Source organism: Dermochelys coriacea, chromosome 3, assembly GCF_009764565.3.
Source record: "Dermochelys coriacea isolate rDerCor1 chromosome 3, rDerCor1.pri.v4, whole genome shotgun sequence".
Lineage (NCBI taxonomy): Eukaryota > Metazoa > Chordata > Testudines > Dermochelyidae > Dermochelys > Dermochelys coriacea.
The window spans coordinates 14,710,779-14,723,098 of record NC_050070.1 but is presented as its reverse complement, the minus strand read 5'-3'; positions in this window follow the sequence as shown (position 1 = coordinate 14,723,098).

Genomic DNA, 12,320 nt, shown 5'->3' with positions numbered 1-12,320 from the left:
AAAGCATTTTAAAAGCACCTAAGAAAACATATAAAACACTTACAGCATAATGTCTTGGCATGCTGACCAGTACTGTACTGGCAGTTAGCGCTCCTCATGTGTCACACAGAATAAAGCATTTTTTATTTGTTTAAAATGTAAAAAAAAATAATTAAATGCTTTTAAAAAGAACATTTCTCCATTGTTTTCTGCTTTCTGTGGCTTGCTACCTTCACCTGTAATCCTTCTCAATTTTGCACACAACCTCATAACTTTTCTCAAAGGCACAATTATGGCATATCCTGTGGAAAATGTCCACCATATGTGACTGTTCTGTACTGAAGGCTCTTCGGGTTTATCATCTGATGCATTATCTTCCTGTGCTCCTGGTGGCTCATCAGCATGTAGACACTTTACGGACACTACTGTCTCCAGAAGTTCTGCATCCATGAGCTCACTTTCCATGTGCAGTCAGATACAAAAATGGCCTCAAGTTCCTGTGCTGTTAGATTTTCAGGAATTGAAACACTGACTAGCACATCAAAGTCTACCAGGCTAGCATTTTCTCTTGCTTCTGCAAACCTTCCCTTTCTGAAGCAGTTAGTCATGGGGAGAACAGTCCAGGACTCATTAGCAAGAAGAAGTGCATCAATCAGAGTTGTAGGGGTGGGTCAGCATCAAAAGAGGCAATGATGTGCGTATTAAGATAAGCATAGGTTTCAGAGTAGCAGCCGTGTTAGTCTGTATTCGCAAAAAGAAAAGGAGTACTTGTGGCACCTTAGAGACTAACAAATTTATTAGAGCATAAGCTTTCGTGAGCTACAGCTCACTTCATCGGATGCATCTCCTGTAGCTCACAAAAGCTTATGCTCTAATAGATTCATAGATTCATAGAATCTATGAATCTATGAATCAATCAACAGGCACACTTGGCAGTCTTGTAGGCACAGCTCTCTGTTCTGGATCTTAAGCCACTTGTCACAGAATGAACTTGTCATCCAGGCATTTGGTGAGCTTCTGTAGATCATGGGCAACTTTCCTTAGGAAAAGAATGAGGGCATTTGCTCTTTCCAATCAACATAGGAGGCTATTTCTTCACCCCAGTTTGCATAATGCAGCAACACAATGTGGTCCGTAGCTTTTCTCTCTCCTGAAAACCCTTCTTTCAGCATGCTAGGGTATCTGTCAGGAAAGCCCCCAGCAGAAGAGACCATTCTCATCAGCGTTGAAGCTGTCATGTGGCTGGAATTCCTCTAGTGTGCTGGGTGGGGTACCTATCCTTCGGTAGCTGCCAGAAGGTCAGCGTCTTGTTCTCTCACCGAGAGCAACCTTGCGCTGGGCTTTCCTGGAGGGAGGCCTACAGGGCCCTAGGCAATGCTCAGACCACAGCTATCAGCCAGCAGTTTGCCTGAATTAGTGGAGCAGGGAGTCAATGAAGCTCTAGCTCACAAAGGTCCCCGCCCACGAAGCTTCTGATTGGGGGAGATGTCCACCCCCACCCGCCCCAGCTGGTTGGAAGTTCTACTTAAATCAGAAAGAGGCACAGAAAGTTGTAGGAGCAACTAGAGGAATCCTTGGCTGGCTGCTACTATCGGCCCTGCTTACTTGCTGGACTCTTGAGCCCTCTTTTCCTGCCTGTTCCTGTCCTTCTCGTCCCACTCCCCGTCTGTCCCTGGTTCCTTGCTCCTGGTTCCTGCTCCTACCCCTGATACTGACTCTGGCTTTGACGCCTGGCTTGGCTCCTGACTCTGTTTCTGGCTTTGTCTGTTTGCTTGGCAGCTGACTCTGACACCAGCTTTGACCCTGCCTTGGTTCCAGGCTCCTGATGCTAACCATTAAGCCTGACCGCCCACACCCTGGCCCCTACATTTCCCACCATAAAGCCAGCTGTCCGAAGGGTTGAACTCCTTCCTTTGATCCGCTGCCCACAGAGTTGCTCTCTGTTTCAGCACTGGCCTGGAGGGTCGAGAACCTTGGCCAAGCTTATGCTGACATCAGTACCACAGGGATTCACCAATATCTGCCTCCTTTCCCTCATGCTGATACTTGTTGTCCCAGTTTGTGCTGCTCCCGTGCTCCTGTAAAATGTGGGGTTTGTTCTTCAGAATGTGCGGAACAACTGACTTTGAGATACCAAACTTTGTGACTACTCACCCTTGCTTATCACCGGGCTCACGCAGGGCCTCCAGAACTCAAACTTTAGCAGCATGGGAGAGGTCCGTGTATTTGGAAGCCATTACACATGATGGAAGTGCTCAGTGCCAGGAAATTGATTACAGGTAGGACCTCTCCTCTAAATGGGTTGCTAATAAGTGGCATGTCTGTTGCCAATATATGAATCCCATTAACATTGATAAAAAGAAAAGGAGTACTTGCGGCACCTTAGAGACTAACAAATTTATTTGAGCATAAGCTTTCGTGAGCTACAGCTCACTTCATCGGATGGCTTATGCTCAAATAAATTTGTTAGTCTCTAAGGTGCCACAAGTACTCCATTTCTTTTTGCGAATACAGACTAACACGGCTGCTACTCTGAAACCTGTCAAGTTAACATTGATGTTAATGGGATGGGATTGGTTCCTGGTGGTATGTTGCCATTAGCTGTAAGTTGTTATTATTAGATTGCATTAAGTGGTATTACTGTATGTGTACCTGAGCAGGGAAATCACATCCTTGTTCGTAGTGTAGAAATAGCTTCAGAGCTCCTAAAACTCACAGAGCAGGGACTGTACTGACTCCAAAAGCTGCAGAGGATCCTCTGCTGCCTGGTTTCTCTAGTTAAGTAGAAAGACGTTTTTTACTCTTCCCCCACCTCTGCTGTCTTCAAGCCTGGGATGCTCAGCCTAGCCCCTCAGACCGACAGGGTGTTAGAGATGCAGACCTTCCTCAGCAGCTATGATTCCATTAGCCTTGAACTTGGACTGCCTGGGAGACAATGGGACTGTTACAGTTTCTTTGCATCTGGAGTGCTGAAAAACTCCAAGAGGGGAAGGGGAAGAATGGTCCCCTGAAACTCATACCCAGAGAGACACATTCCCACGGCAGACCGCCTCTGTAGTAACACCGGCAGCCAGAGAAAGGCATTGGGGAGAGAGGAAGTGAACATCCCCATCCCATGGAGGCACTCTAGAAACACAGCCTATGACACAGTCTGACTAGTTAATGTTTTAAATATTCAAGTTTGGACCCTTTAAGAGGCATGATAAGAAATAACCCACCTGCTAAGGGCTAGATCATCTTCCTGTCCTGTTCTCAGGAGAACTAGTCAAAATATTTATTTTCAAAGAGAATCACAGAATCAACGTCCATCCATGAGGACGTTTCATGAAACAGTTCACTTAGCATTTTCACCCGGTGCCATCAATTGCAGACACATTCCCATAAGACCCCAGCTTGGGCAAATGACTGCAACCTTAAAGTAATCTATTGTATGGACACAAACTAGGATAATGCCAGTTATAGGCTCGTAGATGTGGTAAGTAAACATCTGGGATTATATCATGACAAGGGCTGAGTCCTGTACCCACTGGATATGGTGCCTTTGAATTCTAGGGAGATCTACAAGCATTAGCAATGTGTCCACACATATTTTGATATTTTGGTGGCAGAAAAGAGACTCTGACTCCTCCCAAATCAAGCAGGTCCTCGTGGGTGGGGACAAAAATAGACCTGCATACCTCATTCAAGCAGCAGGAGTGGGAGAATACACCTACTTTTACTAATGCAGCTTTTATAAGTAATAGGGACATTAATGATTCTTAAAATTGTAGTGTGATAGCAAGGGTATTCCCTGGGTTCCTCAGAAGGGAACTGCAATGAAACCCAAAGACTCACTAGATGGTTCATTGCAAGAAAAATGTGGACTCTTAAAAATGTGCTTGAGATTCTGAGAAAACGAATAGCACATTACTCGGTGCTCTTGCAACACCCTAGCATACTGCTATAGAATAGCATTGTCATCAGACCCAACTTACCTTCTCTCTGAAGCAGAGATTCACATGGTAAAATGAACCAATGCCACTCGGAACATGCTTATGTGTATGTGTAACTTCTCAGGTAAGGAAAGAATTAATGATGGTAGAAAAAATGTAAGTATTTCCCATTAAACATTTTGAAATAAACTAAAACATTTCATTTCACTCTAATTTTTATGGATTTCTCCAGTTTTTGAATTAATCAAAACAAAAAAAAATCAAAAATATTTATTTTGTTTTGATTTTCCCTTGCTCCTTCCTGGCAGGATCACCAGGGCAGCTTGGAAGGAAAATTCTTACCACATTGTAATCTCCACTTATTTGCCACATAGTTGGAGATGCCCAAGAATTAACACAATCACACACAGTATATTCAACAAAGTAATTATATTAAACAGTAAACCTAACATAACAGGGTAAAACACTATTCTTAGGGTCCCCGATTCCCAAGCTGATAAATATCCATACATTCCCCCAGTCACGTGACCGGATACAGCAAAAGTAAAAGTGAGTGTCCTGTTGCTACGTGTACTTCGTAGCAGCCCTTGGTGACCTGTGATGATGATATCTTATGTAGCAGCGATAAGCAACTTGGCTGACTTGTTTCAGTACAACCTAAAAAAGTCACACATGGGATAAGATGGGAAGTCCCTCCACAGGTTTAATGGCAGCAGGTAATACAATCCCCAAACCCTTACCTCCTGGCTTGAGAACGCAGCTCAGGGATTGGAGAGTCTCCTGAAACATCTGGCCAGTCTCCCTGACCATATGACTAAAAGATGGTGCACTCACAACTCCATGAATGAGCATCAGGTTCAGAGATGAATCTGGACTCCACAACTTCTGCAGAGGGACTGACAGTCTCTGCTTGCAGGCATCTTCTTCATCAGGAATCACACTGCTTCTGTTCCCAAGATTCCCCCTCCCCATAAAAGGGATGCAGGGAGCAGGTGCTGATTACAATAGCTATACTAAAATCCTGATTTCCTATCCTAGCGCTCAGATACACTTACAGCAGGTGGGCAGCCCTGAACTAGCAGCTAGAGCAGAGCTTGGCACTTCGTGACTGATTTTATCTCGGGAGCTGAAGGACCAAATTCAGCCTGAGTGGGTTGGGCGTTTTCCCAACAAAACGCTATAAACTGGGACTCACTTTGCACAGGGGAAGGACGAAGCTGAGGATATTGCTACCAGATCCCCAGAGGCCAGAAACCCTGCATGCAGGCCGGGGACTCGCATGCTCACCCCACAGCCAGCCCTTCCCTTTCAGTGGCTGGCTCCAGACTCCTCCAACATGGCTTCTTCCCACACACAGTGCTCCTGGGTGTGGTCATCTCACTCGGAACCTCCTTTATTGGTCAGGCTAGCTCTTCTTCCCAGGCTTTTACTTGTCAGTCATTTGACTCTAACCCCCTCCTTTCTCTCAGACATTGCTCTTCCTCTGGGCAGGGGCACTGGTGGTTGTCCAGGCATCCTGAGCTGACCGGGGTCGCTGTTGCTCAAAATGGTATCTCTCCCTCTTGATTGCCTAGCAGACTCTGGGCCTGCCCATGGCCCTCCTGCTTTCCAAGGATAGTGCGTTTCTCCCTGAGTTACTAGCACACAGAGAAGCCCCATGGGATTACACGGGCTCCTGCCCTTAGATTCAGGAAATGTGAGTGCTATTCCTGGCTTTGCCACTGGCCTGTTGGGTGATCTTAGGCAAGTCACTTAACCTCCCCTTGCCTCAGTTTCCCCATCTGTGAAAAGGGGATAATTATACTTGCCTCCTTTGTAAAGCAGGTGGAGCTCTTTAGATGAAAAGGCACAGTATAGGGGCTAGGTATTATTAATTCCTGTGACTGTGGTGAGACTCTGGTGATAGACTGGGGAGTGATGACACATTGCAGGAATAACAAATATAAACCATTTTATTAACAATACAAAACAATTTTCTATATGCAGCAATTTACAAGGAGGGGAAAAAAACATCAACCACAGAGATATGGTAGGTATTGGGGCATGGCAAACAGTCACAGAACACTTGGGCATGTACAAGATCTGTTTACCATTCACCGTCTACATCAATGACACTCCCTAGCCAACACATACATGAGAAACCATTGTAAGGACAATGAACTGACCTATAATTTGTCACTAAGGGTATGATTTCATTGCACAGTTAACTCAGGTGGTTGGCACCTGGGTTAGCCTAGCCCAAGTGCAAGCATTCCCACAGCAAAACCATATGCAAATTACAGTGTGACCTCAGTATTTCTGCCCTCACCAATGTGTGTCTAGGTGCCTGTCCCATGGCTGTCTGAGCTGAGACACTCTAGATCAGTGGTCCTCAACCAGGGGTACTCCTGGGTAGAGCCCTGTGCAGATACAAATTTATACCCGCTGATGCGGATATCTGCGGATATCAATCGGTATTCGTGGAACTGCAGGTCTGTCCTGGGAACTGCAGCGGTGAAAGGAGCAGAACGTGGGGGCTGCTGCTCCCAGGAGCCAGCGCCCCGTGCCGGCAGCTCCTCCAGCGTGGCTGTACTGCCCTCAGTCCCGCCCACTGGGGTGGGCACCAGGCTCACCAGCAGCTGTCCTTAGGTCACACTCTTGTATTCAAGCAGCGCGCACATCCCCAGACAGGAGATGCAGACAGCTGCGTGGAAGGGACGGGGGTGGGACTGAGGGTGGCACAGCCACGCTGGAGAAGCTGCCGGGCTGGGGGCACTGTCTCCTGGGAGCAGCGGCGCCGCGTTCTGCTCCATTCACTGCTTTGGTTCCTGGGAGAGCCCTGCAATTCCACGGATACTGATTTATATCCACTGATATCCACATCCATTGGTATAAATTTGTATTCGCGCAGGGCCCTAGCTCTGGGGGAACGCAGAGGTCTTCCAGGGGGTACATCAACTCATCTAGATATTGGCCTAGTTTTGCAATAGGCTACATAAAAACCAGTCGCAAAGTCAGTACAAACTAAAATTTCATACAGACAATGACATGTTTATGCTGCTCTATATACTATACATGTAAATGTAAGGATAATATTTGTATTCCAATTGATTTATTTTATAATTATATGGTAAAAATGAGAAAGTCAGCAATTTTTCAGTAACAGTGTGCTGTGACACTTTTGTATTTTTATGTCTGATTTTGTAAGCAAGTCATTTTTAGGTGAAGTGAAATTTGGGGGTATGCAAGACAAATCAGACTCCTGAAAGGGGTACAGTAGTCTGGAAAGGTTGAAAGCCACTCCTATAGGATTCTTTCCCAGTCACTTGTGTCAGTTGTGGGAGAACTTGTCTGCCCTTCAGGGAGGAATTGTCAGAAGACCATTGGAGGACTAGCAGCATCCAAGTGATTTTGCCTCATTGCATGGTGGGTGTGTTCCAGCCTGAGTTAAAGCAGAGCTTGGGCTATGACCCAAACCCCACCCCCAGCCAGGTAAGCTAGCCCAGGCTGGAAGCACCTCCAAACCTAGGTCAGAGGTTTTTCTGTGCGGATGGTAATAGGGTTAGACTAAAACCCAGGTAAGAGCTCTGGTTAACTGTGCAGTGAAGAGTACCCTAAGGGGCTGGGGCATCTGTAGAATCCTGCTGGGGTGCAAAGGATGATGCTAACTGGCTGAGGGCTGTAGCTATGATAGAAAGGTGACTGTTCATTGTCCGCAACTCTGACAGTATGTCCCCTAGACTCACTGATGCCTGCTCAGAATTGGAGGGCTTGCTCTGGGCAGCCTCAGGAGGCAGCTCGTCCATACATCCTGCCTGGTCATCTCCCTCCTCATAAACACGCAGAGGCACACTTCCACACCTTTTCACATTCTCGATGGGGCCTGTCCCTGTGTGTGGCTGTTCTTCTTCCGTCCCCCGGATGCTGGCAGGTGTTCCTGAGGCAAGGTAGGGCAACAAATCGATGAGGTGGGTGGCATTGGCATGTGCGATGGCTGCTGGTGAGTAAATTCCGGAGTGTAGGGATGATCTAGAAGCAGGCGGTGGTGGGACAGGGGGAAGTCCAGGGTGCAGGGTGGCAGGGGAGGCAGATGCTGCTGGTGGAATAGGAGGCAGTTCAGGATGGAAGGTTGAGACGCGGGCAGATAATGATGGTGAAAACGACGAGGCTCCAGGATCACAAGAGGAGGATGGTGATGATGGCGCTGTGAAAGGCCCATGTTCTTCAGAGGATGATGGTGAGGCTGTGGCAGATGGGGTGTCAGGGGTGCAAGGCTCCGAATCTGCAAGGGAAATAAGTCATATGTCACCAATCCTCCAGCATGTGAAGCTGCACATTACATTTACAAACATGTGACAGCATATGTGTTGTACATGAATTCCCAGAGTGAGTTCAACATGGACAAACCCTTGCTGGGGCAAAACTGCTATTGATTTCAGTGGGACCAGAATCGTTAGCTCCAGAACCACAGCTCTATACCAACTGTGCTAAAGGAGAATGTTCATTAGCTGTCAGGAGGAGGGCTTTTATTCTCTTTAGGCCAGCAATTAAGGGACAGTGTTATATAGACACGCTAGTCAATCCATCACTTACCCAGTTTGAACATCTGCTGTATATAGTTCAAGCATTTACAACACAGTCTAATACAGAGAGACTGACCTTGCTTTAGCAGCCTTTCTGAAGCCCACATTCTGGCCCTAACATTTCCTGGTAAACATCACCAAGGTATATATTACGTGGCTTGAAATAACGAACACAATTGCCGGTGCTGGATGCATCATGAATCTCTGGCCAGTCTTGGAACCAAATCATAATGTTCTTACTCATGGAAAGTCGAGTGGCAGATGACTGTGTTTTTGGAGCAGCAACATTTAAAACAAATGTCCAGGTTTTGGAGCCCTGGCTTCAATGGGCAACAAGTCAGCAGCAGGGGCAGCAAAAAAGTAGTTCCTGAATTAGCTGTTCAATGACTTTACTTTTTGCCCTTGAGGCATGACAGATTGAAGAGTTTACTGCCTGCAGATAGTTAAGTGGCTTCAGACATAAAATCAACAAAGAAGAGACTGAACAGGCAAGTATGCTGCTGTGCATCCTGGCTTGACACCTACCCCCATCTGAAAGCAATATACAAGCCGTGGGCCTGATCCAATGCCCACTGAAATCATTAGGAAGACTCCAGTTTGGAATAAGCCCTACATATACAGTATACTACGATGCAGCAACCTCTGGGGAAAATGCAAGAACCTAGAGAGCCAGGTTGTGGTTCCTGGCTCTGTATCCACTACTGCCCCAATCACTGAATATGGATGTTCGCTGTAAGGTGGCCCTATTTTTTTTAATACAGATTCTGAAAGAAACTTATAGAAACCATTACCCTTTCAGCTGCCTCAAAGATTCGGAGAACTGACATTAGTCTGTCCCATCTAGCTCTTTATTTTAGCCTTGGGAACACATTACATGGATGGTGCTGAGAAACTATAGGGATGGGCAGCTATATTTAAAACCCTAAGATAGATTTTATAACTACTTTAGCTGCAACTAAGTGCAAATTTTAAGGCACTGACATGGATTCCAAGGCCCAATTTAATAACAATTCTGGGAAAATCCAAGTAATGAGAGGTTCACACCATACTATTGTTATTTCTTCCATAGTTGTTTGCAGTGTTGTTGTAGCCGTGTTGGTATTTAATTGGGCCAACTTTTGTTGATGAAAGGTACAAGCTTTCAAGCTACACAGAGCTCTTCTTCAGGTCTGAGGATCTGTACCTGCACTAATTTGTACCTTCGACCAACAGAAGCTGGTCCAATAAAAGATATTGCCTCACCTACCTTGTCTCTTTCATTATTTTTGACATCTGAAAAATCTGATGTTGTTGAAAAACTGGTTTCAGAGTAGCAGCCGTGTTAGTCTGTATTCGCAAAAAAGAAAAGGAGTACTTGTGGCACCTTATAGACTAACAAATTTATTTGAGCATAAGCTTTCGTGAGCTACAGCTCACTTGAAAAACTGTTTTTATTATGGGCAGGTTTTGTATCCCAGATAGCAAATTGACACTGCAAATCATATGAAGCTTAAGGCTTTCACTATCATTTCTATGGCACATCAGCACCCAGGTACTCAGCTCTTCACAAGTCCATCATCCCACATCAGAATGCCATCCTTTTCTTAAAGAAATGACATGTGTGGACTGAAGCTAGATATGGCACTTCAACATGCATTTAAGTCCCTGAGATTTGCATGGAAAGTTACTCCAGTTTTCTTGAAAGCTTTTCCTTCCTTTGCATATTGGCTTCCTTCATTACAGAAAGGCTTTGTCTATACTAGAGTTCAAACCATGTTAACTAGAAATGGGATGAGGTATCTGGGTTTTGGTTTTACAAAATCAAAACAAAAATGAGAGGTATTTCATATCCAGGTGCCATTTCTTTCCAAACCACCAAAGTTTGCAGCAGTTCGGATAAAAAGCAGATTTTGGCTCAACGCTAGTGTCAACCAGAACAGTGTTGAAGGCCCATAGATAGCCTGGCTAATCCCTGTCTACACTGGCCAAGGAAACCATGCTAACTGTTACGTTTTTCCATACACTGGGGAGCAGTGATTCAACAAACCTTGAGGAAATTTCGTTTAGACCTATGACAAGTAAACATTTGCAAATGATCCTTAAAAGCTAACAGCTAACGTTTTATAAAAAGTAGCACAGACAAAAATCTGGTCACCAATTGTGCTTCTCATCACCATTAATCCTTTTAAAAGTAACTGCTCTTCCCCCATTGAAAGCCACAATCATGTCTTCTTTCAAAATCTTCCTTAAGACTTTTCTGCCATGATGCCTGAAAAACCCTGCTACCTGACCATGGCTCAGAAGGTGACAAGCTGAAACCAATGTGGTTTTTTTTTGCACAGAAGAATCATTTTAGTTACCTCATCCTTCCCTCACTGATCTTTTGTCTGTGTTTTCCATTTGTTGCATCTTGTCATGAATTTAGATTGTGAGTTCCTTTGGGGGATGGGGACTGTTTTTTCTACCTGTTTGTACAGCATCTATTACAGCTGGTCCCTGATTCTTAACGGGAGCCTGCAGTGCTAGTGTGATAAAAATAATAGTAATAACAAAGGGATATGCTGCTAGGGGACGCTTTAGTAGGGAGCAGAGAGAACTATGATGGATAGGCGTTGGGTGGGGTTTCCTTTTAGAGAGAAGGAAGACATCAGTGAAGAGATGCTCAGAGTGAGTACACTGGACTTCAATAACTATGCAACACACTGGTCAGCGAGTGTTACTCATCGTCCTCTTCTGTGCCCAATCTACAGAGGATATGAATTGGTTACAGCCCCAGCTACAGAGATTGTCTCTTCAGCTGTAGGTTTTATCTCTGGAGGAAGGATAGTATAGTGGTTAGGGAACTAGCCCGGGACTCAGAAAGCCTGAGTTCAATTCCCTGCTCTGCTACAGGCTTCCTTTGACACCTTGGGCACTTAATTTCTCTGAGTCTCACTACCTCACCCATAAAATAAGGGGTGGTGTGAGGATAAAGGTACAAAATAATGTGAGACATGCATATGCAGGCATCGCTGCCAATTTCTTGTGGAGCCAACCTGTCTGCAGCCTCTGCCCCCACCCCTTGCCCACGGAGTCTGTGCCACACTCAGCTCTTGCCGCCCAGCCCAGTCCACCCAGGTGCAGTGTCATTCCCCATCTCTGAGCTGCTCAGGAGCACCTGAAGTTGCTGCCTTCCCTAGCTCTGCCAATGGTGCATAATGTGCATACGACTGTGGGCATAACCCAGGCCTGCTTGGTGTGGCACTCTGCCCCCCTCTAATGGCAGCTAGATCAGCTAGAGCTTGATGAGCCTTGGCTAAGAGACATATGTCTTGCAGTTCATGCTTAAGCTCCAGAGGTCTCAGGTTTGATCCCGGACAACAAGGACTGGGGCTGTCAGCATGACATGGGCCCCACTGACACAGGACTGGGGACTTTGGGGATCACAGTGGGACCAGCCTGTGAAACCCAGGACTGTTGGGAGGTATGACCCAGGAGGAGGATTCCCTGGTGCAGCAGAAAAGATGGCAGCTGTTAACTAAAAGTTAATAAGATAGGGCATGAGGAATGGTGAAAATATCGATGGGTTCTTTTGTCTTAACTAACTCACCTATCTTTAATCTAAGGGAGGTTGTCAGAGAGGGAATACCACCTGTATTTAACCTTTCAAGAAGTCTTCACTCATTTGGGTTTTTTGATTTGTTTGTTTGCTTTGCTTGATCATTGCTTTTATCTAGCCTGCAGCCAAACTGAGTCAAGCTGTGATCTCTTTGCCTCTCATAAACTAAACAGGGCTATACCTGGTGGAGGGGAAACCTCTAGGGGAAAGAGCTTGGGCCTGATTTTTCCACTGTCATGCACTTTTGTAGTCGTGTATAAATGTACATCA